This window comes from Benincasa hispida, chromosome 12, assembly GCF_027475165.1.
Source record: "Benincasa hispida cultivar pf3 chromosome 12, pf3_genome.v1.1, whole genome shotgun sequence".
NCBI lineage: Eukaryota > Viridiplantae > Streptophyta > Magnoliopsida > Cucurbitales > Cucurbitaceae > Benincasa > Benincasa hispida.
In genome coordinates this window covers 80,146,667-80,154,111 of record NC_143489.1, presented here as the reverse complement: position 1 = coordinate 80,154,111, position 7,445 = coordinate 80,146,667, and positions in this window count along the sequence as shown.

Sequence of the window (7,445 nt, the reverse complement as noted above, 5' to 3'; positions counted from 1 at the left end):
CCCACAAGGATCTAATAGAGGATTCCCCGCGGGGAATTAGTAGGGGAATCCCCGCGGGAAAATGGGGAATGGGACCCACAGGGACCCTTTTCCCTGACGGGGAATCCCCGCAAATGGCGGAGACGGGGGCGGGGATGGGGGGGAATTTCCCCCACGGGGCCGGAGACGGGGGATCCTCCCCCGCCCCGGCTTGGCCTAGTTGCCAACCCTAGTTAAATGGGGTTCATTCAGTTTTTGCTAAAAATTGAATGAATATTTTAAAGTTATGCTAAAATCTAATATAGATCAATTTATTTCTTTTTCAGAACAAATGTCAAATTGTATTTTCCCCTACTTGTTTGACTAGTTTTAATTCTACGACTTGGAAAGATTCGATTAAAATCTTTTTCGTGATTAACGACTTCAACATCGTCTTGATTGAGGATATTCCTCAATCCCATCCCTTGATACAACATGAAATGTTCGTGATGCATACGAAATACGAAAAATGAAAAGGCCTAAGTTTTCATTTTGGCAAGCATGTCGAATGCCTTAGCCAAAAGAATTGCGAACATGGTCACCACATCAGATCATGCAATCATGCAAGAATTGTTTGAGCGAAAGTTTTCACAATTCAGGAAAAGTGGGGTTGATAACAATGAAACCAGTAAGGTCAGCTGCCTAAGTAAACTCCAACGTATTGAATGTCAAGGGACAAATAAAGAAAGCAAATGTTGCCAAATCTAGTGAAGTTAATCAACGAGAATTGTCCTCTGAGATGAAACTTGGAGTTTATGATATGAGTTATGGAGCTTATCCCACTACTCTCCAGAAAAGGAAGAACTCCGAAGAAAATAAATCTGATTTATTTGTCTTGGAGACATGCTTAGTAGAGAATGATGGTTCTGTCTGGATAGTTGATTCAAGTGTTACTAATCACGCATATTCTTTCTATCGGGGATTTAATTTTTGGAGATAATTGTAGTTGGAGAGATGACTCTCATAGTCAGTACTAGTGAGATTGTTTCAGCTATTACCATTGGCAGGCTTAAGTTATTTTTGGACAAGAAACGATATATGTTATTGGATGACATTTATGTAGTTCCTAATATCAAGAGGAACTTAATTTCTATTTATTTTCTGTTTAATCAAAATAAAGTGTTTATTTTTAAGAATGGAAGGGATCTAGGCTTTGGTTGAATGGAAAGTAACTTATATGTACTAAGGCTGTTAGTTATAAAAGTTGTGCTAAATACTAAATTGTTCAAATCGGAAATAACTGCCAAAACATCGAGAATTTCTCCTAAAGAAACTAGCCACCTTTGACATCAAAGGCTAAGTCACATTAATCTCAATAGGATTGAGAGATTGATGAAAAGTGGACTTCTAAATGATTTAGAAGAAAACTCTTTACCTGTATGTGAGTCATGCCTTGAAAGCAAAATGAAAAAACGACCTTTTACTGGAAAAGGTTATAGAGCCAAAGAGACCTTAGAGCTTATAAATTCGAATCTTTGTATTTCGATGAATGTAAGAGCACGAGGAGGGTATGAATATTTCATCTCTTTTATAGATGATTATTCTAGATATAGGTATCTATACCTAATGCAACACAAGTCTGAAGCACTTGGAAAGTTAAAGGAGTACAAGACTGAGGTTGAAAACTTGTTAGGTGAAAAGATAAAAACACTACGCTCAAATCGTGGTAGAGAGTATATGGACTTTTCCATAACTATATGATAAAACATGGAATTACATCTCAACTCTCAGCCCCAGGTATACCTGAACAAAAAGGTGTATCGAAAAGGAAAAACAAAACCTTGTTAGACATGGTTCGGTTTATGATGAGTTATGCTTAACTTCCTAACTCGTTTTGGGGATATACAGTAGATACTGCTCTTTATATTTTAAACAACATTCCCTCAAAGAGTGTTTCTGAAACACCTTTTCAGTTATGGAAAGGTCTTAAACGTAGTTTACGCCACTTCAGAATTTGCAGTTGTCCAGCCTATGTGCTAATGAAAAATCCCAAAAAGTTGGAACCTCGTTCAAAAGTATGCCTATTTGTAGGCCACCTCAAGAAAACGAGAGGCGGGTACTTCTTTGATCCAAGTGAGAATAAAACGTTTATATCGACAAACACTTCCTTCTTAGAAGAAGACCACATGAAGGATCATAAACCACGAGCAAAATTGTTTAAAGTGTAATTTCTAATGAATCTACTAAGACTTCAACAAGGGTTGTTGAAAGGGCTGATACATCAACAAGAGTTGTTGATATTGGTTCATTTAGTCATTCACATCCATCTTAAGAGTTGAGATTCTCTCGACATAGTGGGAGGGTTATGAATCCACTTATATACTACATGGGTTTAACAGAAGTCCAAGACATCATAGTTGATGATGGTGTTGAGGATCCATTGTCGTATAAATAAGCAATGGAAGATGTTGACCAGGATGAATGAATTAAAGTCATGAATTAAAAAATGGAGTCTATGTACTTCAATTCTGTCTGGGAGCTTGTAAATCAATTTGATGGGGTAAAACCTATAGGTTGTAAGTGGATCTATAAGAGAAAAAGAGGCGTAGATGGAAAGGTACAGACCTTTAAAGCTAGACTTGTGGCAAAGAGTTATACCCAGGTTGAGGGAGTGGACTATGAAGAAACATTCTCACATATTGTCATGTTAAATTCTATTAGAATTCTCTTGTCCATAACCACATTTATGACTATGAAATATGGGAAATGGACGTTAAGACTTCCTTTTTTAATGGTAATCTTGAAGAGACCATCTACATGAATCAACCAGAAGGATTTATTGAACAAGATCGAGAGAAAAAAGTTTGCAAGCTTAATTGGTCCATTTATGGACTTAAACAAGCATCTCGATCTTGGAATATAAGATTTGGTATTGCTATCAAATCTTATGGCTTTGAATAGAATGTTGATGAGCCTTGTGTTTACAAGAAAATCATCAACAACTCAGTAATTTTCCTCGTACTGTATGTGGATGATATCCTACTCATTGGAAATGATGTAGGTTTTTTTACTGATGTAAAGAAATGGTTGACCACCCAATTCAAAATGAAATATTTAGGAGAGATGTAGTTTGTTCTAGGCATCCAAATCATCAGGGATCGTAAGAACAAAAGGTTGGCCTCACCTCAAGCATCATATATTGACAAGATGCTTGTCAGATATTTGATGCACAATTCTAAGAAGGGTTTATTACATTTTAGATATGAAATTGTGTTGTATAAAGAATAGTTTCCTAAGACTCCCCAGGGCAATGAGACAAATTTCCTATGCATCGGATGTTGATAGCCCTATGTATGTAATGTTATCTACCAGACCTGATATTTATTATGCAGTAGAGATTGTCAGTAGATATCAATCCAATCCAGGATTAGATCACTGGACAACGGTCAAAACAATCCTCAAGTACCTTCAAAGAATGAGGGACTATATGCTTGTGTATGGAGATAAGGATTTGATCCGTACAGGATATACAGACCCTTACTTTCAGACTGATCGGGATTCTCAGAAATGCACATCAAGGTTAGTGTTTACTCTGAATGGAGGAGATAGAATTTAGCAGAGCATCAAGTAAGGATGCATTGTAGACTCCATTATGGAAGCTGAATACGTAACTACTTGTGAAGTTGTTAAAGAGGTTGTTTGACATAAGAAGTTCCTTACTAATTTGGAAGTTGTTCCGAATATGTCTTTTCCCATCACACTTTATTGTGATAATAGTGGTGCTATGGCAAATTCTAAGGAACCTAGAATTCATTGAATAGGCAAACACATTGAGCAGAAATATCACTTGATTTGGGAGAATGTGCATCAAGGTGACGTGTGACGATATGCACAAGTGCACGCAATCAAAGTAATAAATCCCAAATAGGGTATTATCCTCAGGGATTGGCATGAGCAAAATTTTCCTAACTTAACTATCATAATTCTTCGTCAATTTTATCCAAGCAACCAAAAGATGATTTTTATCTATAACTACGAATAAAAAAAATTCAATCACACACAAGAACAATTCAGAGCATAACAATTTCAGGGTGTTATTTCATTTAGGGAATACAATGAATATGACATGCAATTGATTGAAATTTATAGATTGAGGCTAGAAGTTCTAAAATCAAGAAATCCTCTCTCGAGCTCAAACCATCCTAATAACTACCCATCGACCCGAATCTCTTCATCGCTTGAATAGTGACAGCATTAATACCCTTCAAGTGCACCCCTTATTAGTCTAAATTCACTCTCATGCAATTTCGAATAATAATCTAAATTATTGGGTCCAGCAAATTAAATTTTCTCTCGAGACATCTAATTAACTTAAGTTCATTCAAAAAGTGGTTAGTTAATCAAAAGCATTAAGCACAAACAATTTAGAAATATATGCAAAATCAATAAATTGTAAATTCAATATTCAAAGTAACATCCCTAACATGCACAAACACCCTAGAATAAAAGAGTTTAGCCATGCATAATTCAGATAACAGTATTTAACAAACAAACAATCATTATGGTGGAAAATAATTTAACAAAGAAGAATGATCTCCCCTCAATAGGTTCAAATCCGATCATGATCTTCTTGACTCTCGCCACGAATACCCACTACAAGAAAAAAAGGCTCTCCCGATATCTAAAATCGCCATTGGGAGATCGGTTGTCGGGAGATAGGATCTCTCCCGATGACGTAAGAGAACCGTCGGGAATTAGAAATAACACCTGACGCCATATACTAGTCGTCAGGAGATTGGGATTATCTCTGACGGTAGAACACTTCCTGTCGGGAGTTTTATGAACTCTCGACAGGCTATTTATTCGTCGAAAGTTCCTAAAGAACTCCCGATCCCTTTCTTCTTCCCAAGTTGATCCCAAACCAACATCCTGTCGTCTGAAATCCTCTTCTTCTTGATCATCCATTCGGTAAACCTAGCAAACTGTTGATCGTCCCTTTGTCGATCGTTCGCCCGTGCGCGCGCCTCATGCCGATCATTGGCCACAAGAGATCTGCCCATTCGCCGCCGCTGTTCAGCTCGTCATTGACCAACTCTGCCGCCCGTTCGACCAGTCCAACTCTGCCACCTGTTTGACTTACTCCGCATCCGTCGGTAAGTACTTCATTCGGTTTTTTGTTTTTTTATTTATATAAAATTTTCTGAGAATGATGGTAGAACTGAAAAATATTTTGAATAAAAAGATTTACAAGCAAAATGTCATGATAAATTATCATCAGTTCTATAACCAATAATTTGTTTTTATCTAATAACTTGGAGTAGTAAACCTAGAGTCATCCCCAACTCTCGCATTCGGGATAGTATTTTTTTCTATAAAGCTAATTGTTAATCCAACCAACTTTTCGATAAATGCCCAACCCACCTTCGGTAAGATAAATGTCAGTGTATATGAATGAAAGAAAGAAAAGATGAGACCATCAATGAAAATTGGATTATCTTCAGTAGACATCTTAGAATGCATAGTATAAGTTGGAAGTGTTTTTGCAATCGATTTACACTTAAAGTCCTAAGAAAAATTTCAATCAATAAATAACAATACAAAAAGTAAGAATTACCAGGTTAGCCTGAGCTGAAAGATAACTGCACAAAAGCCTTCCAATTGATCATATAAAAATAATTAAGGAATACTATAAGTTATAACAACTTTTCGTAATTGAAGACAACAAAGAAACACAAAATTAACAAAATCTTCATGCTCATCTAGAAATACAACCTCCCATATTTTTATCTTCCACAAGCTGAAAGCTTTTCTCATGAATAAGAGCCCAACAATGACAATACTTAATAAAGTATAACACCAATATATGGATGTGAATTCTATGAGTGCTTCTAGATTTGCATGTAGCGTACATGCATAAATTATAGATCATATGTCAAGACTGAATACGTAGGCACCAGGTAAAGTGACATGTTTTAGATGATACTGTCTTTGCAAATTCATTGTTTTGAGGCAAAAATATTCTAGAACGATTAAGGCCACTCACCCATGTAGATTCCCCATGCGAGACCAGGCAAGAGAAGGACGCCTACCAAAGAAATTGCCCAAATCTTTGACGGTAAGGTTGAAATCCTACAAGTAAAAGGAAACAAGTAGCCTTACTCGAGTGAAATGAAAAATATGATATTAATATAATACTAACAGGTAGTGATCCTAGGAATTCCATTTAGAAAGAGAAGAAACACATATAAACTGAAAAACTTTTAGAGTTCGTTGGTGTTTATGAAGTTTGAATGTTATGGGGGTGGGTAGAGTTCAGTTATAATCGTTTTGGAGTTGAACTTATAGGTTTTTGTGTGTGTTTTTATGTTTATGACCGTCGAAAATGTCGGGGGGGGGGGGGGGGGGGGGGGGGGTAGAGTTAGGTTAATTATACACGTTTTGTCATTGATCTTGGAGTTTTTGTGTGTTTATGGATGTTTGAACATGTTATGGGGGGTGGGTCAAGTTTGATTTAGATTGTTTTGGGGGGAAAGTAGATTTTTGTGTGTTCGTTGGTGTTTATGAAGTTTGAATGTTGTGGGGGTGGGTAGAGTTCGGTTATAATCGTTTTGGAGTTGAACTTGTAGATTTTTATGTGTTTTTTTATGTTTATGAGCGTCGGGAATGTCGTGGGGGTGGGTAGAGTTAGCTTATGCTTGTTTTGTCATTGAATTTGGAGTTTTTGTGTGTTTGTGGATGTTTATGAATGTTTGAACATGTTTTGAGGGTGGGTCAAGTTTGGTTTAGATTGTTTTGGGGGGAAAGTTTGAGTTTTTATTGTGTTCGTTGGTATTTATGAAGTTTGAAAGTTGTGCGGGTGGGTAGAGTTCGGTTATAGTTGTTTTGGAGTTGAACTTGTAGGTTTTTATGTGTTTTTTATGTTTATGATCATCAGGAATGTTGTGAAGGGTGAGTAGAGTTAGGTTAATTATACTCGTTTTGTCATTGATCTTGGAGTTTTTGTGTATTCATGGATGTTTATGAATGTTTGAATATGTTGTAGGGGGTGGATCAAGTTTGGTTTAGATTGTTCTGAGGGGAAAGTTTGAGTTCTTTGTGTATTCGTTGGTGTTTATGAAGTTTGAATGTTGTGGGGTGGGTATAGTTCGGTTATAATTGTTTTGGAGTTAAACTTGTAGGCTTTTGTGTGTTTTTTGTTTTATGTTTTTCAGCGTCGGGAATGTCGTGGGGGTCGGTAGAGTTGGGTTATACTTGTTTTGTCATTGAACTTGGAGTTTTTGTGTATTTGTGGATGTTTATGAATGTTTGAACATGTTGTGGGGAGTGGGTCAAGTTTGGTTTAGATTGTTTTTGGGGGAAAGCTTTAGTTTTTTGTGTGTTCATTGGTGTTTATGAAGTTTGAATGTTGTGGGGTGGGTAGAGTTCGGTTTTAATCGTTTTGGAGGTTAACTTGTAGGTTTTTGTGTATTTTTTTTTTTATGTTTATG